Source organism: Cryptotermes secundus, unplaced genomic scaffold (genome assembly GCF_002891405.2).
Source record: "Cryptotermes secundus unplaced genomic scaffold, Csec_1.0 scaffold124, whole genome shotgun sequence".
Taxonomy (NCBI): domain Eukaryota; kingdom Metazoa; phylum Arthropoda; class Insecta; order Blattodea; family Kalotermitidae; genus Cryptotermes; species Cryptotermes secundus.
The window spans coordinates 1,509,460-1,532,931 of NW_019735462.1; the positions used below are offsets into that span (position 1 = coordinate 1,509,460).

Genomic DNA, 23,472 nt, shown 5'->3' on the forward strand with positions numbered 1-23,472 from the left:
AAGTCTCTTGAATTTCCCTCATTTATAGTTTTAATTCGCTGATTCAGCGTGGACGACAAGGGGGTAGATAGCTCCTCCCTTGTGTTCTAATTTCCTAAAGTTAGGTTTTCATTGGGTCTTATCGGGATGTGGGCAGACCCCCCGGGCGTCTGATCGCTGCGTAAGCAATCTTTTCCGATTCTCCAGTGCCCGAGTTAGGCAAACTTCTGGCGCTGTGAGGACACAGCCTTGCTGGGCAAGCAGATTCCTAACCTACTTGCCATTACTGATGTTTACAAGTTGCGGCAATAACTGTGCAACACTGTTCGCTAGGCGCGAACATTTTTGGGCCGTGGCTTCTTCTACTATCTCGAATTTTGGGGCATAACAAGGACATATAATATATTGTTTGCACTTGGGACGGAGTTCATATCATTTATCGTATAGAGTGCAACAGGATGCTTAAATATAATACCATTAGTATAGACCAGAATTATAAAAACAACTTTTTGAACATTATCCATCGTTTTGTCGATCATGACGTTGGATAATGCCCTAAAAGTGAATAATTTTATCGTCATAGCATCATCAGAAGCTTCTGGTTCTTACGTTTATCTTCAGGACATATGAGGTAAGGGAGACTAACGCCTCCATTTTTGACTGATCTTGAATCCACAACCATCTTCCTGGAAGTCCAGTAGACCTGGGGGACCTGAGTGAGTGTCTGCGGCTCTACAGTATCCATATCGGTAACGTGCAACAGCCACGATGGAATATACGGACTGTACATGTAGTTGTGTTGTTTTGGATGTTTCAGCATACGACAAACACGACACGTAGCACGGCAGATCTGAAGATAGCTTGACCGAGGAGACATCTGTCTCCTGCTTCGCTAAGCAATATACATATCTACCTCATTCACTCACTCATGGAGAGGAGCCCTTTTTGAGAAGCTGCCATTTGTGCAGCTATTCAAGAACTTCCCAGCATTTTAATGGAACCCGAAGGCTCATTACCCTGTTCACAAAACACGTATCTGGTCCGCATCCTCAGCCAGATCAATCCAATCCATACCATCTCATCCTATCTCAGATCCAGTTTAATATTTTTCACCCACCCACGTCTTGGTTTTCAAAGTGACCTCGTTCCTTTTAGCTTTCTCACCAATATTCTATATGCATTTCTCTTCTCCCCCATTAGTGCTACATGCCTTGCCCATCTCATCCTCCTTGACTTCATCATTCTAATTATACTTGGAGAAGAGCAAAGTTATGAAGCTCCTTATTAAGCAATTTTCTCCAACCTCCTGTCACTTCATCTCTCTTCGGTCCAAATATTCTCCTCAACACCCTGTTCTCAAACACCCTCAGTCTATGTTCCTCCCTTAATGTCAGAGACCAAGTTTCACACCCATACAGAACCACAGGCAAAATTATAGTTTTGTATATTATAATTTTTATGTTTTTGTACAGCAGACGAGAAGACAAAAGGTTCTGGACTGAATGGTAACAAACATTACCGAGTTCAATCTCCTCTTAATTTCCTCCTGAATCAGGTTCTGATTTTTATCGTTGTTCCCAAATATCTGAACTGTGCCACATTTCAAAACATTTGTTTCGTATCTTTATATCATAATTTTGCCCTGCATTTTGGTGACGAGACAGCAACATATACTTAGTTTTCTCTGTGTTTACTTCTAGATCAACCTCCTTACTTACACGTGTACGTCAATTAAACTCTGTGTGTTTCTCTTTATGGCATGTATCTATATTATCATCCAGTAGATTCACATCATCAACATAGACCAACAGCTGATAGATGTTTACCATTGAACAAAACTAAAGACAGAAATTAATTTACTTTCCTGAAACTACAACAGTTGTTAATATTCTCCTGTGATTACAATGACGTTATGAGTTTGGTTATTTATCATTGGTAGAAGCATTTCTTTATGTTCTGAATCAACAGCAGACAAATCTCATGTTTATTGAATTGTGGCTTTGCAACACCCGCGTTCAAGATAAATCTCGTGCAAGAAACGAATAATTCTGTGTCTGACGGTGAAAAATATGTGTTCGTTTCACACCGCGAACAATATTCAGAGACAAGGGCCATTACTAAACCCTTACATACTGTATTTATAAGCTAAAATGTCGATACAAACATGGAGACATTGATGAATTAGTTTATAAAACATTAACACAGTGTGTGGAGGAAAACGTAAAGAATGGACACAGATGTTACAAATAGCATTCTCTCACGAAAACCTTGTAATTAATTGATAAAGAAACGAAGAAACCAACTAACTAACGAACCAACTGTTTATACGATTAACCAGATAACCCAGAAAGAAACTAACAAACTGATATCTCTAAACAAACAACTGACTAATAAACACAACAACAGACGAAATAACTAAGAGTCTAAGTAGTTAACTAACTGGTTGAATGAATGACTAATTCTCTTATTGAATGTCCGACTCAGTGACCTCATGGCGGAGACTGCTACTTCGAAACCTGATGGTTACGCAGCTTACAAATACTAGCTGTATATCAAATACCTCCTCTTATAAACATTCTTACAAACAGCGACTCCGGACTTCAGTCCTTAAAATCCATTAGTATAACACCTATTTTAATATTATCTCAAATAGGCTTATAGATTCGCGCTTCCTCTATGCTTGCACCTCAACAAAGTTTTACGTTTAGAATATAATTTTAGAGTCTATATATTTCGAACATGATTTATTTTCAGTTATACTGGATTCGAAGTTATTACAGTGATGAGTATGAAAAACAGTACACTCCTGGACGTTACGCTGTATAGACTTGTATAAGTTCACTTAGGTTTCGAAGGAACGTACTGTTTCCATTTGCAGAATCGAAGAGTAAGTGAAGCAAACAGCAAAAACAAAGCAGGAAGCAGAGCTCAGTATATACCTCCGAAACGTCGGCTAACTTATACTGGATGACATGGCGTCACGTGCAAGGAGACAGTAATTATTTCTATTCATATAGGTCTAGTAATACGAGGGCCGGTCACGGTAGCCGAGCGGTCTAAGGCATGTACGGTCTTGGCTCGCTCGGAAGCCGGGATCGTGGGTTCGAATCCCACTCAAGGCACGGATGTTCAGCGTTTGTCTATGTGTGTGCGTTTTTCTGTGTTTGTGTACAGGTAGAGACTTTGCGACGAGCTGACCACCCGCCCAAGGAGTCACACCAAATGTCTATAGTGATGGTTATAAAGGTAGATTCTGGGATATAACGCTCTGTAGTCTATTGAAAGTAAACTGACGTTTCGGTGTAACATATCACCTCCATCTTTAGAACTTGTTGTTTTGAAAAATAAAACTATCTGTAATTCCTCCGTCTTGCTAACATTTTAATGCCTGAACCAATCTTTATTATACTTGGTACGTATATATTATGGCGCCTGAGCCCATCTCATTTATATACTTCATAAATCCTTCCTTCAGTTTGTGTGTCTGTATGTCTATCCATTCTATCGTTGCTAAGCAACAGCTTGGTTAATTGTATCCATCATTTCGGTGCTAGTAATCGGCTCGGCAAACATGTTCCCGCTGCAACGAATACACGAAACAATAGAATAATTTTTGGACATGTCATTTTCTATACAGAAATATCTTCTCAAACGGAGGCTGCGGATTTGTCCGTATATTCCTCTATCGTTGCTGGGTAACAACTCGATAGATACCTTCACGCAGCAACGAATAATTTTGGAGGCTTTGTTTTCTATGCGGTCCGTGTCATATCAAAGAAAAATTCGGGATTAATTCTTCCTAGAAATTCTTGTTTTTTCTTTCCCTTCATCGTATTGTTCTATGATGATGTCAGCCTTTGGTCAGTGGATGGATCCTCCCCCCCACAATAGCAGTACACAAGAGCATTGTACCCAGGTGATTTTCCTCTTCCCATGCCCTGTCTACTTTTGTGAGAGATAATTAAAAAACAAGGAGGTGCTTATCCAGTCGTCCTAGCATCATGATCTGTAATGACCTGTTGTGTGTTTGTAAGTGTTCTATCAGTACTGACTCTTCCTCATATGTTGCATTGGAAATGAGTTTTAAACATGAATATATTTCAGATTCATAAGACATGTTTTAGTTCTACAATCATTTTATTTCTTTTGATATATTATCAAATTCAATATTTATCTTGTTAATAAGAGTTTATTTCAGATATTGCATACTGCTGCAATTAATAACATGTGGAAACCTCACCGTTCTGCGATGGCCCATCCTGTGATTCATTCTATCAATCACTTCCTCTTTCATCAATTGTCACGGATATCATACGAATAATAAAGCTCAGTAATTAACACTTCATTAGTAAGCAATCAATTTTCTCACAGAAATTTACACAGTTTCACTGGACTGAAACACTAAGCGTCACTTCTCAACTGCTCTACATTACATGATTGTGTTCTGTCCGCACGGATACTGCCTGTGACACAAGATATCTCAACTCTTCTGCATTACACAGCTGTGTTCTGTCCGCACGGATACTGCCTGTGACACAAGATATCTCAACTCTTCTGCATTACACAACTGTGTTCTCTCTGCACAGATATTGCCTGTGACACAAGATATCTCAACTGGTCTGTGTTATGTGTTCTGTCTGCACAGATATTGCCAGTAATACAAGATATCTCAACTCTTCTGCATTACACATCTGTGTTCTGTCCGCACGGATACTGCCTGTTACACAAGATATCTCAACTCTTCTGCATTACACAGCTGTGTTCTGTCCGCACAGATACTGCCTGTGACACATGATATCTCAACTGGTCTGTGTTATGTGTTCTGCCCGCACAGATACTGCCTGTGATACAAGATATACACGACCAGGCTTGGGCAGTTAAACCAGGTAGTCCAGACAATACACAACCTACTCGTAACATCACGAGAATCTCCACCAGTTCATAATCAAGGCATCAGAAGAAAGCCTTCTATTTACTCTTCTTTCTGCACCGTCGCCTTTCATTATCCCTTTTCTCTTCCATCTTGCCCTCCTTTATCATTTGTATGTTTTGTTTCTTTCCTATGTCTTCTATTCTTTTTCCAGTCCCTCATCTCCCTTTTTCTCCTTTAATCTCTCTTTCCTTCTCCAAGTTCTCATTTTCAGCCCCTACTCTTCCTTTAATTTCTTATTACCTCCATTCTTTCTTCATCTCATCTTTATCCCTCCCTCTTCTTTCACTCCTTTCATACTTCTCTTTTTCTTATCTTCAGTATTATGACTCCCACAACTGCGCCTTTATGGTGCGACGGTCAGGCTCGGAAACTTAACCAATAAATTGATAGTCGGTAGAAGAGTTAGCTGAGGCGCTAGGCTACAAGCTGGAAGGTCGCGGGTTCGTTTCCCGATGAGGCCACTGGATTTTTCAATTGACCCTTCCTTCCAGCCGCACCATGGCTCTGGAGTCGAATAATCCTCTAACAGAAATGAGTACCAGGAATCTTTCTATGGGATAAAGGGGGGCCGGCGCGTCGTAAGGCTGACAACTTCGCCGCCATCTGTGCGCCGATTGTCTAGGAAACGTGAGAGCCTCGACGTCTCACAACTCTATGAGCCTTCATGGCCTGTTACGGAGATAGCTTTATCGTTTTACCTTTTATATGACGATTAAAAGTTATAGGTTCAAATTATTTGTCAGGTTTCTTCAGTCTATAAAAAATCATCAAGGTCTGAGTCAGTTCGAAGAGGTTAATATAGAGACAACCATAATATTCTACATTTATATATGACAGGTACTCAGTTCAATTCTTGTCGGGTCAGAGGCTATCCTGAGTGACATTATCCGTCTTTTCAGCCTAATTCCGGATTAATACCTTGGAACAGGTCACGAAAGCATATTTACAAACCCTTACTCTCTCAGGCATACGTCTTTCCATCAGTTTCGTTTTAATTAGCTTAGGTCCGTAACCTGCATTTGGGTTACCAAACAGCAAAGAAAGCAACAAACATTTTATATTACCTCCTACCAATTTAAAGACAGTCTAAGAGTTTTCTGCCTTCTCTGCTCTCCACGGAGAGCATGTTCCATCATGCTCCGATTTTGCAGTAGTCTTCGGACTTGTCTTCTTTCATAGAGTACTTTTATGTCCTATTGGTTTGTGTTTATAAAGCAATTCTTCTCTTTTTCACTGAGTAAGCCAAGTAAGTAGAACCGAGACAGCTCAGTCGCTATAACGAGAAGTTATGAGCTGGATAACCGGATTCGATTCCCGGCAGGGGTAAGTTTTTCTCTATTTCACAGCGTCCAGGGCTGTTCTGAGCCCTACCCAGCCTCCTATCCGCTGGGTACCAGGAGCTGCTTCCCTGCGGATAAGGTAGCCGGAAAACTAAGCTGACCACTCATTCCCATCTAATGCCGAGGTCAAGAATGGTGGAGCTATAACTCCACTCCCTTACACGTCTTCATAGCCTGGGGCTGGATTAATTAAGCACAAGAAAAATATTACTTTTTTAAGCCGAGCAATTAACTTGCAAGAAGCAAGCAGGACTCTGTTTTCTGTTTGCTTTACCTTCTATTCTGAAGGTGGAGAAAGTAAGTTCTTACGAAACGTCGGAAACCTTTTATAAATCTACACGTCACATCTCAGATGATAGTAACCTTCATAGTAACAGACTTGAGAACTTAAAATCCAGATTCTTAACATTTCAGTCAGGTCTACAATGCCACCGCCACAATCAAAAGTAAAAGTCAAACTTGTCACTGCGCTTAATTAATTAAGCACCACGCTATGAAGACGTATGGGGAGTGGAAGTATAGCTCCACCTTCATAACCTCGAAACTAGATGGAGGTGAGTGATCAGCTTGACGACCCGGCCGCTTTACCCCAAGGTACCAATTGGAAAGGAGGCACGGTGGGCCTCAGAACCGGTCTTGACTCTGTGGAGTAGAGAAAAATTTTTGCGCCTACAGGAAATCGAAGCCCGACAATCCAGCAAATAGTTATACTGACTGAGCTATCCCGACCATGCTCTAGCAATAGCAGCTGGAAATCTGTAGGCAATTTACTGACATACATTGCGACTGTCTTCTTTAAGCCCATTTACTGAGTTCTAAACCACGCTGCACGTTTTTGCGACTCGCGCGAACTATGGACGGTGGCTTGCATAACAAATTAGGCTCGGGTCTGACCTGCCCCAAGGGGATAAAGGGCTCCAAATTTGTGGACCTGGTTTCTCCGCATCCACTACAGAACATCACAATTTATAGAGAATAAAAGCCAATTAATTTTCCCCAAAGAGGAGTGGAAGCTGGGAGAATATGCCAGAATATGGAAGGGGGAATTAAACTTAAAATTTGTTGTCACGACGATACATTATAGTGCCTTTATATTATAACGGGATAGGACCGTCTCTGTGGTCTAGTACTCAGAGTTCCTGCCTACAGATACAGAGGTCTTGGGTTCGAGTCGCAGGGCCAATATTTTCTGAGAAATAGTGGGTCTGGGACAGGGTCCGCTTAGCCTCTTGAGAATAATTGAGGAGATATTTCGAGGAAATAGCGACTCCGGTCTAGAAAAACCGAGATTCACGGCCGTGGGAATCGGCTGCGCTGACCACGCGACACCCTCTATCCGCAAAAGTTATCACTAACTTTGCCGACAAGCGGCTGTTGCTTGGTCGATATAGGTCTCTTGGGGACTACAGGCCACGGAGTTTTTTGATGTCGTGTATTCCTCGATATTTCAAAATGACTGTTACTAAAAGCAATGTCATCATTTATTATTAATGAGCTAACACCTACTGAATGTAAACTTGACTGTGTGCTTAACTAATTAAACATAAAGCCATGAAGACGTATGGTGTTAGTGGAGGTATAGCTCCACCGTTCTTGACCTCAACACTGGATGGAGATAAGTGGTCAGTTTCACACTCCGGCAGCTTTACCTCCGTAGAAAGAGCTCTCGATCTCCACTAGATAGGAGTCTGGGTGGGCCCTAGAGCCGGTCTGAGGCTCTAGAGAGGAAAACAATATTTCCCTCCCGGGAATTGAACCACAGACGTCCAGCCTGTAGCCTGTCGCCATATCGACTGAGCTATCCCGACTCTCTTACTGATTAATTTTTAGGTAATTAGTGACGCATTCCAACTGCGTATAGCGTTGAGGCCAAGAATGGTAGAGCTGTACATCCAATCCCCATACGTCTTCATGGGGTGGTGAGTAATTAATTAAGCATATGGACAAATTTACCTTAGAAGTTATACAACGTAGAATGCTCAACTGGAAACATGTGAAACGAAGTGGTCGTGGCCTGAATAAAGGTGATAATATTAAGGTACAGAAATTCCCTTGGCAGATTGAGTAAAATAAAGACAATTTTCAGGCATAAGGCAGAAATAAAGTGGTCTCTGGGTGAAGCTTCGCGATTACTTATGGAGGAAAAGGGAACAAATCAAAATGTATTGTGACGCGTTACCTTACGTCCATCGCAGCGCAACGGCTACAATGGAAATTGTTGACAATCGAATACAACAGACCGTTGCGAAGGAGCGTTCCCGAGGCAACGGATTGCCGAACACGTGAGTTTGGAATAGGCACTTCCATAGTAACGCAACGAACAGGGAGCCGTTGCGTAGCCAATGCAGAAGCAACGAACGCGTCCCCCCAAAAATGAACTACAGAGAGTTCGTTGCGCCCCCCCCCAAAATGAACTACAGAGAGTTCGTTGCGCCCGTTACGTAACAGCGGACAGTAGAAACGAAACAGTGAGGAATTGTGTCTGGTATCCAGTCCGCAGAACACCTACATAAGAGAAGACAGCAAGAAGATAGCAAGAATACAGTATTCAGAAAGCCGCCAAAGATAGTTGAGACGTCGCACTGGAGTACTGGGCCAAAAGCCAAGTGATATTTATAAGGTATATAAGTGTGAGTGTCCAATAAAGATTCGCCAAATCCGAGACCCACGTGAAGTTATTTGTCGCGTGACATACCCAACACGTGACAGTATTCTAAATTTCGGTTGTGCTGGAAAGTGATCAGTTTCATGCTCAGGCCGCTAGGCGAGACCCTAGTCCATTTTAAGGGGCGGTGAAGATAAAAATTATTGCCCTTGCCAAGACATAAACCCCTCGCCTTTCTAACCTGTAGCAAAATTATGATGGACTCAGCTCCAGTAATGTGTCCCTTAACTGAATGTGCTCTTCAAAACCATCAAGAGCCCCTTTCAGTTCGCTTATTCCACAAGCGACATTTTTGTTTTTATACGTTCTAACACTGCCTGTATCCTTATAGCGTCGCTTTTGAACCTCCAACTCATTAATTTTCCTTTATTTATTTTAGTCCGTAGTTGGTCTCCGCGAGCCAATAGGCTCGCTTACAATATTGATCAGATATTGGGGTACGGTATTCATATATGATTTTATTTTACGCCATATTGTGTCACCCTATTTTAAATTTATTCAATCTGTTTTACAATACATTTATGATTCTATTTTTACGTGTAGGGGGATTGTGCGTGACTTATAGACGGGTTTTGGATTGGATGATTGGATTTATCGACATCTTTGTATTCACACAACTCGGAACAATAGAAAATACAGCGCTATTGCTGATATAAAGAGTTTCCAGTTCACCTTCACACATGCTGCAGGGTTCTCAGTCTTCACTAGTCATATGCCGGCAACGGATTTATCATTGTCTCACTGTCGCTTAAACTCAAATATGAAGTTTTTTTTCACGGCCTAATTTCGTTCTTTGCACTATACTGTAACTGCCAACTCAATTCAGTTCGTCTGCTCCAAAGGTCATATCCCGGCACGCTAGCACCTGGAAACTCAACTCTACTCTATGCTGCTACTGCCAACTTCGGAACACTTCCTCATAAACACTTTGCACAGACCACACAGAAAACGCAGCCTCTCTATTGTTAGGAAGACGTGGTTACGACATCGTTGCATAGCAACGTATGCTTGCATATTCATTGCCGCGAGAATATGTTTACCGAGTCGTTGCCTAATAATATACGTCTATTCTAACTTCACTATTCCGGCTTTCGGGCGTCATGATACACAATCATTTGAAGAGAAAAACGTTCCCCGCCGAGACACCTGACAGACACAAGTTCTTTGCAGCATACTCCTATGAAAGTTACACGAAACTGATTCGGATTCATTCATGAGTAATCTGTCAGACGACAGGTCCACAGCCTCTTCCAAAACAGTTCCTCCACTTAATGCGATCTTCTGTTTTTGGGAAGAGACTATCCAGGAAAAGTGATAATGTGGTAGTTTTTCCATTTGCTTTCCACATCCGCTTTCCACGGCTTTCCCACAGCCGTTCAAACCACTCTGGTCACGCCTGTTGCTATACGAAATTGAACCATGTCGAGCATCATTTGCTCTGTGCTTCAAGTCGCTGCTGATGACGCTGCTTCCGGCATCAGTTTTTGGTGTCTCTCTTCGTCTGATGCCTACCCTTTGACCTGTCCAGCAAGGGAGGCCCTGCCAGTAGCTACGCTACCGCTGGTATAGCTCTCAGGGTCCTTGGCATACTCAAACCCCCTCACCACGATAAGGTGGGGGAGGGGGGATTCGGATATATGTGATAAATAATAGGTAAATTTATTCATGTGATCAATTAATTAACTAAAACGCCAATGAAGATGTGTAAAAAATTTTTCGCTTAGTGGGGATGGAGTCCAACTGGGTCCACTCGGCACGGCGGTCGCTGATTGGCCTATTGTAGCCTGCCCGGGTGATTATGATGATGGAGAATTTGGTGGAATTAAGATTGGCATAGGAAATCGAAGTACTCGGAGAAAACCTGCCCCAGCGCTATTTTGCCCACAACAAATCCCACTTGACCAGACCCGGGATCGAACCCGGGCCGCCGCGGTGGGAAGCCAGCGACTAACCGCTTGAGCTATGGCGCGGCCGTGGAGGAGTGCAAGTGTAGCTCCAACGTTCTTGACTTTGGCACTAGATGGAGGTGAGTGGTCAGCTTCACGGCCCAGTCGCTTTTCCCGCGAGGAGGAAACCACAATACCCACTGGATAGGAAAATGGGTGGGACCAAGCTGAAATTTCGGAGCAGAAAAGATATATTTTCCGTATTGGGAATAGAACACTGGTCACCCAGCTATTCCGACAGAGCCACCGAGGCTTCTGGACTTATCTGATACACCCGTTAAGTATTCTGTGAATATTTAAAAGAGACGGTTAAGCTAGTGTAAATTCAAAACAAACCATTTTTTTTACACAAGCGGTTTTGCATTTTATGATTCGGAAATCATGTAAAGTACTGTAAGTATTCTGATACGTTCACGAACATTAGGAAAGTAAGATAAAGGAGAAAATGAAGTAAATCTTCCTTCGTTGAATTTCAACGGAATTTCCATTAAGAAATAATTCCATTCAATATGTTCATCAGGCATTTGTTAGAATTCTGTGGATGGAGAATCAGTCGATCAGAAAACATATGCCTACAAAAGACTAACACATGAAAACCCAACCAAATATGTGACATATCTTCTTCCGTTGCACGTGACCTTAAATTATCCATTCAGTAAGAGAGTCATCTATGGAGAAGTATACCGTGTACCACGAAATAAGTTGAGGAGGTCCGCCCTATTCACACTTCATGCATGCTTCAAATCCCTGATCTCCTCGTTCAGTGTGTTGGAAAACTTGTTCACAAATAATTGCACACGGCTTCCATAAATTCTCTCGCCCTTCTGTCTGTATATTTCATAAGTGTTAATAATTTCTGTACCATTTTGTTTCTGTGGATATACCCTGGACTCTTATTGCAGAATGAATTACATTCGCACATCACGTGCACTGCAGAAGTGTTCTACAGCGTTGCCTGAGGAACAGGCAGGAGAAGAAGAAGAAGAAGAAAGAACCTCTCTACAACGCAAGTATAATTATAATTGCGAACTTGGCAGCTTCTATAGGTGTTCCTGCTCCACCAAGCATCCGTCGCCTTTTCAACATTATTCAGTGTTGGGGCCCATTGAAAACTAAATACTCTGGCAGATGGGAAACCTCGTTTCATGTTCTGTTGCTTACTGTGATGGGAAAACGGTTTAACTCCCTAGAAGGCAAAACTCTTGCTAACACTCATATAAACCTGCATTGCAACAGCAATCGTCGAATTTGTAATTTTGCACAGGTCACAGACACACATCAACATACACAAAAATATATCATAGTCATTATCACCGTTGACACAACGACCCTTTTTGAGCAATAAAAATTCAGTGACCTGTAGTCCGCAAGCGAACTATACCGACCGAGCGACCGCCGCTTGTCGGCGAAGTTAGTGCCAACTTTAGCGGATAGAGTGTGTCGCGTGGTCAGGGCAACGAATCCCCACGGTCGTTAACTTCGGTTTCCTAGACCGGAGTCGCTATTTCCTTGAAATAGCTCCTCAATTATCCTCACGAGGTTGAGTAGACCCCGTTCCAGACCCGCTACTCAGAAAATCTTCTGGTGCCGGAAACCGAACCCGGGACCTCTGGATCTGTAGCCAGAACTTTGACCACTAGATCACAGAGACTTTCCTTTTTGAGCAATAGTCTTCCTTTAAAAATTCTGACAGATCTGTCTCGAGAAGTAAACCCTCACGTTTTCAATTGTTTGGATATCACAAAAACACTATTTTGCAGAGCAAGGTCGTTACCCTTGCTTCCAACCATCCAACCTGTAGGGCCAGGTACCTATGTTTATGTCCCTCAGTGACAGGGTGGCCCAGGTATACAACCCAGGCACCGGGTTTCCTTTACGTTGCCTTCTGCGACTCTCGGGGCTACGGTGGTGGTATTCTAACCCGCCCCCACTCGAGATTTATATCAAGTGCTGAACAAAATGACTTGTCCGCTCAAGTGAAAAATCAACACCGACCAGATGAAAATTCTATGAATTTATCCATAACAACATTTTTCTTCCTTCATGTTTTTTTTTTTCAATTTCTCTACAAACGTAGAACAGCATATGATATAGTGCATACATAAAGTTATCCCTGGATTTAATTAATTTATCAGCACACCATGAATGTATGCGTGGGAGTTAAGCATACTTCCACCATTTTTAATCTCGTTGAGTAATCAACTTCACGCCTCTCCTCTTTTAATCCGAAAAAGAAACAGATATGGATAACCATCATATAGGAAGGAGGCTTGGTGGATAACAGAGCTAGTCCGGACGCTATAAAGAAAAGAAACTCTCATCATTGTCGGGAAACGAACTCTGATTCTTAAGTCTGCCAGCCCATAGTCTAGTTGATATACCTACTGAAGTGGGCAGTATTTTACCTGTATTTTCTGTTCTGTGAGCGTAAGTAGGCTGGGACCAAGCAATCACAGATACGTGGATAATTCTTCATCTATAGATATGTCCGGCAAGTACCCGTGTGGTAAATTCAGCCAACATTCGTTCATCTGTGTTGCTGACACTGGCGTCCATGTATGTATGATATAAATCTACTGTTAAGGATATAGCCATCCTAACATAGGGCTATCGTTCCCATATACTCTGTACTGTTAATGCTCATTTAAACCGTATTGCTTAACCCTGTTAAGACTGTTCAGTCCAGTAAATTTCTGCTGAACCTCGCCAGCAAAGTCGTTCTTGGTTTCGGGCCTGACTGCTACTTGTCACTCCGTCTCTAATGAGGAGTGGCTGTGCTCATTCTTTCACTCATTCACTCACTGAATTACTTCACTTTTTCTTCTAAAGGTATATAAAAATTCAGCTCGTACTTCACAGGAAACACATGAAATCTCAGCTATAAAGACCAAAATACTGACGAAGGAAATAATTGCTGTTTCTTGTGGCAACCCTTTGAAACACACAAAAATATTCTGTGGGTTCAATGCAGCATTTTATTATGTTAATGCGGGCTATACCTAGATAAACCACTGGGTTCTTAAGGGTTAAGCTCCTTAACTAATGTACAGATGAATTTGTTAAAACCAGTAATGTAGTGAATTCATACAAATTATTTACACTTATATTTAAAAAAATCTAACGTCAACTGTGTTATTTTTACTTTCTTATTGGCACTAAGTATCGCAATCACTAAATTTGATTTTGAAAACTCAGGTAAATAACCAATATTTTGCCAGGTAAAATGTTTCATTTACGCGTATTAGCGTTCCGCAGCGTTTTCGGGCCGCGCAATTACCGAATATTTCGGGGTACAAATGTAGGATATTTCGCTGTCATTAGAAAGAGATGTTCAGCATATGATCCACAGAAGCATAAAAAAACATGAAAGATGTCTTTTGAAGATTCCCAGTTAAATTCGGTCTTAAGTGTAATAATTAGTGACATTCATTTACGAGAACAGCCATTAAGTTTCAACATGGCACCCAGAACGTGATAATTCAATGATGGCGCAAAGTTCGTCCATTTGCCTTAGAACGTCTGTCATGCCACTTGCAGAGTTCGTAGAATTCGGCATGGTGGTCTCCATGGACAGCCATCACGTTCACCTAACTTCAGATCCGTGAAATTAGGGGATATGCTCCTTAACTTCCTCTGCAAGGTATACTCTAGGGACCACCTCGGCCAGATGTAATTGATTATTCATATAAATGGTTCTCAAAATATGGTTCGTGACGTGAATCTAATTTAACAGCCAATTCAAGTGCATTCACACATATTTTAAAATCGTTCACTAAATAAGATCTAAAAGTCTGCGACGACGGTACATTAGTACAAATATTATGTTTTGGGACATTATCCATCGTCTTGTCTTTGACCAAAATCCTTACTGTTTATTTTTTAAAGCTCAACTTTTCGGAGACTGGATTCTGTCTCCGTCTTAAGGTAAAACTTACTCAATTGGGCCCAGTCGATAGAGCTAGTCTCTGTCTCCGGATACCTATGCATTCTCTGGTGCAAGGCCTCATGCGTGTGGAGTTTCAATAATTTAATCTTTTGTTAGCTCTCGCAGGCGGTTTCTGCTCTGATTGATTTACTTACCCCTTCTTGTTGCTGGCACAGATGTACAATAAAGGAGATTACCAATCCAAATCCCGTCTGTAATCACTCATACTTTTGATATTTTCATCCCTCTTCATATATTTCAGGGAACAGGGATCGCTGAGTCGGTATAGCGAGGGTGTACGGGCTGAACGGCTCGGGTTCCATTCCCTGCAGAGAATCTATTCCCCAGCGTCCAGAAGGCTCCAGGGTCCGCCCAGCCTCCTATCTAATGGGCACTTTGGGTTTCTTCCCCAGGGATGGAGCGCCCGGTGTATGAATCAGAACATTCACCTCCATCTAGTGTCGAGGTCAAGAATTTTGGAGCTATACGTCCACTCCCCCATATCTCCATGGTACAGTGATTAAGTAATTAAACACAGGGACAACTTTAGCTTAACATCATATTTGTCATTTCTCTGGAGAACAGTTATCCTTAATCTTGATCGAAGCAATGATCCGCTGAACAAAACCATGTCCTGCTAACTGCGACGTTCTGTCTAGTCGCATCAGAAGGACAGAAACTGACAAACAAAGGAAGGTACACAGAAAGATGTGTATGTTCCCCATACTGCGAGAATATAATTTGTGAAGTCCTCCCAAACAAAGCGACCTCTTACAGAAGCATTGAACGAGACAAAAACACTCTGCAAACTTAAACAATTGCATTTATAACTCAGCGTCTCTTATTTTAATTACAGGTTGCATACCTGCAGCCAGCAATGCATTCAGTTGGGATTTCAGGTCTGCAGAGCAAAACAGACCCACGTTTACGTCAGGAATACAACTTCAAGACAAAAAGCTGTGATTTCACTACCTTTCCCTACCTACTAAGACATAAATGCGGTAGCTCAGTTGGTTTAGGCACTATGTTACAAGCAGGAAGGTAACGAGATCGATTCCAGATCAGATCATTGGAATTTTTAATTTACCTAAGCCTTCCAGCCGCACTATGGCTCTGGGGTCGACTCAGTCTCTAACAGAAATGAGTACCAGGAATCTTCCTGGGATGTAAAGGGCGACAGCCTCACGATGCTTTGTGAGTCGATTATCAAGAAAATGTGGGAGCCTCAACGTATGAATAACAACCTCACGACGTTTTGTGAGTAGATTGTCAAGAAAATGTGGGAACCTCAACGTCTCACAAGCCTACGGGCCTCCATGGCATGTTAGAGGGATAGTTTTGCCTGTTTTTTTTATCAAGACATAAACATATATTTTTCTCAGTCACTCCACTGATAAGTTATGAGCAGTTTTGTACTCCACTTTCATATCATAAACACAGTTACGTGGGTCTGAACAGAAAGAGGGTTAAAGGAGAAATATAGAAGAGGAAAAAAGAGGAAGCTGAAAAAGAAAAAAGAGGAAGTTGAGAAGTGAAGAGAGGGGATAAGTTGGTGAGAAAGAATGAATGAATAGGGGAAGATGAAAGAGGAAGAGGGAAAAGAGAAGAGGAAGACCAGAAATAGGATAAGAAGGAAGGAGAATGAGAAAGAAGAGAAGAAGGAAGAGACTGGATACAATTAGAAAGAGAAAATTAAAGAAGGGATATGATATATATAATAAGGATAATTTTATTTGCAGAAGAAGGGGATTAAAAGAGGGGGCGATGAGAATAAAAAGGAGAAGGAAGATAAGAAAAGGAGAAGTAGGAAGAGAAGAAAAATAGTAATTGAGAGAAAGGAGATGGAGAAAACAAGAGGGAGAATAAAAACGTGAAGGAGATACGAAACAAAATCGCTGCCCTTTTGTATCTTCTGGCATCTGATGACCTGGGTCTGCGCTCCTACAAGCCTGTCCCACTGTCCCAACACGCTGAACAATTTCATAATCTCGGCAACATAAGCCACTCAAGCCCCGAAGGCAATAGGTCAGCATAACGCCGCCAAGACAAGAATGGGAAACATGAAACAACATTCACAAGAGAGAAAACAGGAATAATCCCCGATGTGGAATGATAATATCCTAAACATTTGCGTAACGTCAGAACAAATTGCTCCGGGTGCAGCTCAAGACGTACTACATACAATTCACAACCCACTTCACGGAGAAAAGCGTGTGTATGATAAAACGGGTGCACAGCAGCCCAAGTCTACCAAAGAAGGCCAAGGAGAAGAGGTATGTGGTTTGAGGACAAAACAGGCTAATAACTTCAAAACTTACCCGTGGTGATGACGATGATATGATGATGATGATAATGATAATAATAATACATAAATTCAGTCCGTACCTCACAGGAAACACATGTCTCCGCTACGAAACCTAATCGGTTAATTCTGTTTAAGGAAACAGTCGCTGTTTATTGTGAGAATCACACGGAACACATAAATAATTAAAGATTAAGTCCGTACCTCACAGAAAACACATTTCATATCCGCTACAAAGCCCAACCAGTTAATGCTGTTTAGGGAAACCGTCGCTGATTATTGAGGGAACCATATGGAACATACAAATACATTCTGTGGGCAAAATGCAGATTTTTAGTTTGTTAAAGTGGGTGATATAAATGGTAATCACTGGGCTTTACACGGTAATTAAGTACCAAGTCATGAAGACTCATTCTTATTACCGACGTTAGATGGAGACAGCGGTCACGGTCACGCCCCGGCAGTTTTAACCGCTGCGAAAATTAGTCTGGAACCCATTGAAGATTAGGGCTTTGGTCAGAGGGACCTGTTTTGACGTGGTGACGAATAGATTTCCTATACCAAACTGAACAGAGGTGCGTGAATATACTGGCTGAGCTTGCAGACCAGTTTGCACTTAGGCTCTGTGTGAAATGTGAAGTTATTATGCAACGAACACTTGGAAACCAGACATAAACTGGTTGTAATATGTGCATTTTTGAAGCCGCGATAGCTGTCAGTAAAACGACTAAGCTATAGGTGAATTATCGAAGAATTGGAGTTCAATTCCAGTCAGGTGCCACACATCTTTCAGTGCACAATATCCATTCAGGCCCTGCTGCCCGTTCCGGTTGCTTTGCAACAGGGTCGGATTTGTTTCGCAGGGTAAAGCAACTAAGGCGTGAAGCTGATAAGTCACTTCAATTTAGAGCCGAGATTAAGCATGCGTGAAGCTATATCTCCACTCTCCCACACGCCCTCACAGCATCGTGCATACTTTAACAAGTCCATAGACTTCAGTACGTCATCAACCCTTCATGTAACTTCTTCCATAAGTGTTTAATGCATGTGTCTGTATATTTAGACGGACACAATGGCCGCGCTGTCTAAGAAATGAACTGTCTTCACTCGCTCGAGCGCAGGGTTCGTGGGTTCGAATCTCACTCAGGTCATAGATGTTTCGTGTGTGTATAAGTTTATTCTGTTTGTGTTGTCCTGTGTTTAGGTAGCGGCCTTGCAACGGGCTGATCACTCGCCCAAGGAGTCCTACCGTCTGTGAAAAATGATTGTCACTCATGGAGCTGAGCCCTTCTTGAGAAGCTGCCAATTGTGCAACTACTCAAGAACTTCCCAGCATTTTATGGAACCCGAAGATTCATTAACGTGTTCACAGGAGTCCTCCAGCGGTCCCTGCCTTGAGCCAGATCCATCCAATCCATAACATCCTATTTTATCTCTCCGAAAGCCATTTTAATATTGTCCACGCACCTACACCTTGGTCTTCCTAGTGGTCTCCTTCCTTCCAGCTTTCCAACGAATATCCTATATTCGTTTCTCCTCTCCCCTATTAGTGCTGCATGCCCTGTCCATCTAATCCTGCTTGACTTGATCATTCTAATTATATTTGGAGAATCGTACAAGTTATGAAGCTCCTCATTATGCATTTTCTACTATGCTATAAGTAGTTCGGTTATGTGAACACACCCTTCTACCATATTCCCTTAATATAAATTTCAATGTTGTTCCTTCCGATATAATTTTGCCGGGCCAGTCTTGAACATGCAGATCTTCTCGTACTCCTAGGCTGTCGGAGTTCTACGCCGTCACATTTTACAAATGTTACTTCCACAAAATGATTCGACCTCATTAGGTCATAATCAGACGCGTTTATTTCACTGCTGCACTCTATATGCTTTCTATTTTATTGTTCATTGTTCAGAAAATTCGAAGTAGCTTTAACCACGTTTTAGAACAGTGAGCCAGAAAACGCATTAGAATGGACAGTGACGTAAGACTATCTCCCTGACGATGATCTTGTAAGGTCAAAACATGTCGCTGAAGTGACGTTTGTAAAAAAAAATTCAGCGTAGCACATCAGCTGTCTATGAGTTGGACCTCAAAGACTCCCCCTGCAAATTAAATCTGCAACCAGTGCAACACGACGCTGAAATATAATATTAATCTCCCATCTACGCGTATGGCTGTCATGTGGTTTTCGTGCCCTTAGGTCTTCTGACTTAAAATTTTGTGTGAATTTCTCATCTCCACCAAGCACTCAACATGTCGCTTCTCCTTGAATTAATTTTCTAAATAATGTTATATGAAGTGGGGGGGGGCTGCAGGGCACTAAGCTTCTCGCTATGTAGTTACTCGCGTCCTGGCGCTTCCTGTGTGTGACGTCCAGACAGTCTCCCCCAAAGTTTAAATACCCTCAGGGCAAGAAGCCAGATTCAACGCCCATACAAAACAACATGGAAGCTAATATACAGACTTCTTCTTACTTCTTTCTCTGTTTCAATGGCTTCTCCAGCCCATTCAGGGCCCAGGCCTCTTATTCATTTCCGTAATCACATATTGCAGCCGTACTACTGACACCACCAGCTTTATTTGTAATCAAGATTTTTTTATTATAGTAATTACGCCTACGATGTAGTAAGGAATATTCGAGGGTGACTTAGCCCGATTTTTGGTTTCAAGCAGTTTGCTTGTGCCGGTTCTCACGGTCTCTTCGCTTGCGGATTTCTTATTTTTCCTTCTACCCTGAAGATGGAGGCGATACGTTCCTCCGAAACGTCGGTTAACACCACGTCTACACGGTGCCACATCCCAGAAGACTGCTTTCTTCAAGATTTTTTTATTATAGTAATTACGCTTAGGATGTAGTAAGGAATATTCAAAGGTGACTTAGCCCCCATTCTTGCTTTCAAGAATAGGGCCTGCTTCACTTCTACAAAGACCAGGCAGGAAGCACCCAGCAGCGTTTTCCAGGAAATTCAGTTGGAAAGTTGACCGGCGGTATCCTTTAGTAAAGTTATACTTGACAGGTTTTGAACCAAGGCCCGCAACCCACGCTACTGGTATAATTCTTCAAGCAACTGTCAAAAAGTGAGTTAGGTCATCAATGGTGGGAGTCCCTTGAAACAAGAAGGTAATTGGAGCAGTGAGCATTAGAGTAAACTCCCAACATTCGAATTGTTCCAATCAGCGGAAATTAGGGTAGTAACGTGGAGGCGGAGCTGCAGCTGTGAAGATTCCTTGTCTCAGAACAGAGTAAGTCTCCTAAAGGAGTCGCTGAATAACTCTTCAAGGATACAGCCGTAAAATTAGTGTCACTTCAAGTTGGGTTCCAACGTTTAAGTTGGAAGTAAAATCATTTCGAAGTGCGGTACTGGGACAGTCGCTTAGATCCTGCCGCAAAAATTAGCGTGATTCCAAATTTAGTTTAAAGTGCTTAAGTTGGAAGTAAAATTGCTCTGAAGTATGTTACGAGAACAATCGCCAATCACATAAGGCAATTTCTCAAGTCAGAATATAAGTAGCACGAGAACCAATGTTACTGACGGAAATATGTATTACTGGGCCGCGCCATAGCTCAAGCGGTTAGATGCTGACTTCCCACCGCGGCGATCCAGGTTCGATCCCAGGTCTGGTCAAGTGGGATTTGTGAGGGACAAAGTGGCGCTGGGGCAGGTTTTCTCCGAGTGCTTCGGTTTCCCCTGCCAATCTTCATTCCACCAATTGCTCGACAATCACCCTCACCTATCATCTGGGGCTGGTACAATAGGCCAGAAGTGACCACAGTACAAAGTACTTAGTCCCACCCCACTAGCAATAAAAAAATACCTACGTAGTCAAACTGCTCTGCATATTGCATAGCATTAATCCCTCTTGACTCTCCATTAACGCGAGGCCTGTATTCCCCTGAGACTGAATCTCATTGTCCTAGTGCTAAACCAGTACCTATCACCTGTAGTTTCCGGTTCATCCCCCTTTTTCCTTCCCGAATAGTGAGTCTTTATAATAAGCTTACTGGCGCCCATCCCTCACGGTAACTACCAACATTCACAACAACAAGGGGAAGAAGCGGTGGATAAGAAGGACGCAGCAGGAACCTGCCAACTCGACACACCAATAGGTGAGAGGGAACGGTGGGCAGCGAACAGCGGTTATATAGAAGAAGTGGCGGCCAGCAGCGGGTGGGACAAGACGATTGAGATATGATATTGGTGGGAAAGCCGGAAGGAAAGAGACTGCTAAGAAGACCAAGGCGTAGGTGGGTGGACAATATCAAAATGGATCTGAGAGAGATAGGATGAGATGGTATGGATTGAATTGATCTGGCTTAAAATAGGAAACAGTGGAGGGCTCTTGCGAACACGGTAGTCAACCTTAGGGTTCCATAAAATGCTGGGAAGATCTTGAGTAGCTGCACAGTTGGCGGCTCCTCAAGAAGGACTCAGCTCCATGAGTGAGTGATAGTGGCTCAGCTCAACACTCTCTTTCGGTTTCAAACAACTGCGTATTAGTTGCGTAGTGTAAAGATATTTTAATTTCAACGCTAAAGAGTGGGTACCTAGAGAATTGGGGGGGGGGGGNATATACATATATGGGATTTTCACGACAGTGAAAATTTAGATTGTGGTCTACTGGGTTATGTGACTCAAACGGTAACGTCTCTGACATATTCGGGATGTTCTCAGTTCAAATCTCTGACGGGACACCTGTTATCCTGACTGAGATATTTCCTGATATTTCTAAGTCTTTCCAGGGGCAGTACGTCTAACTAGGCCACGACCGCTTCCTACCACATTCTTTCAAATTCATTATTCACTTGTAATTCTACCAGTTAACGCTGTACAATCTGAGCCACTAACAGTGTCGTTAAACAAACCATATACCTCCGTGTAGTCCGTTGAAAGTCAACTGACATTTCGGAGCAACATGTAGCCTCCACCTTCAAGGTCAGACCCTGAAGACGAAGGCGATGTGTTCATCCGAAACGTAGGTTGACTTTCAACCGACTACACGGCGTTATATCCCAGAAAACATAATTGTTCATAACGACCGCTGTGAGAACCACAAATCCTACGTATTTAAATACGACACCGTGTGTCTATAGATGTTTCGGGAGAATATTTTGCTTCCATCTTCAAGGTTGACGTGACTATGTTACGCTGTTTCACAAGCCCAGAACAACATATTGTGAACTGACGGTCATATTCAAATAATTACGTATGAAGCGGGACACCGCTGTTGATTTCAGGTTGTGACGTGTTCATACAGCAGGAAGTTTCGCGTTATCGTAGCTGTGAATCTTGGCGTGCTTTTGTACATTGACGGATGAGCTCCCCGGCCCGAGAACATGGAGCATTTGCCCTCCTCAGCACAGAGCAGATTGGTCACATTATTCACTTCTATTACTACGAACCACTTCCACACAACTGTACAATACTCGCAGATGGCATGTTTAGTATATTCGTCTTTTGTTGTAGCTGATGCAGCGCTGTGTAACCACTAGCCGGCCTGTACATCACTGCAGATGCTTGCACTTCAACGTGACGTCACTACAACGCAACCGGTTGACGGACAGGGAGTCTGAGAGCAAAAATATATCTGTATCAACACTAACAATTTTTTATTAGCAAATTAACCGAAGTTCCCTTCCTAAACTATTTTTGCTTACTGCTTACTTACAATAACAATATTATTATTATTGTCACGTGTATTAGTGACTACTTGTATAGACGAAGTTTGGATTGGATTATTGGCTTTATTGACAACCTATACATTTATACAATTAAAGACTACAGGCAACACAGCGCTATCGCTGATTTACACACTTCCAGGTCACCGTTGCACACACACTAGGATTCTCAGCCTTCACTAACCGTGTCCTGGCAACGGCTTTATAACAGTTCCACTGTAACTTCAAATCACACATAAAGTTTTGTTGTTACAGTCTAATTCCTTTCTTGCCATTTCTTCTCACTCGCCTTAGACTGCCATCTTCAGATCTCGACATATTTCTTGACAACAACTCTCTAAAATTCTGACATCGACTGACCCCAAACTTCACTCTGTGCTGCCGAACACATTCTTATAACCACTCTGCACGAACCACGCAGATAACACAGCCTCTATCGTTGACGAGGCGTGTTCACATCGCCGTTGCCTAGCAATATACGTCCTACTGGCTCCCGCAGGAATGAGTTTACCGAGTCCTTGTCACCAGAGAAGAAAAGAAACTTGTCCCGCTGTATTGTGAAAAATAAAATTATTTAACTTTACGAAGAGTACGCTCTTCTGGAATGTAACGTCGTGAAGACCGTTGAAAGCCAGCAGACGTTTCGGAGAAATATGTCGCCTCCATCTTCAGGGTCGAAAAATAGGCCAGGAAAGATAC

At 42.4% G+C, this 23,472-nt stretch overlaps 1 protein-coding gene across 1 annotated transcript in view; it reads right to left on the minus strand.

The window, feature by feature from the left end:
- LOC111869297 (alpha-2A adrenergic receptor) overlaps nucleotides 1-23,472 on the minus strand; it is a 482,426-nt gene that overhangs the window by 32,533 nt on the left and 426,421 nt on the right. The window lies entirely within an intron of this gene.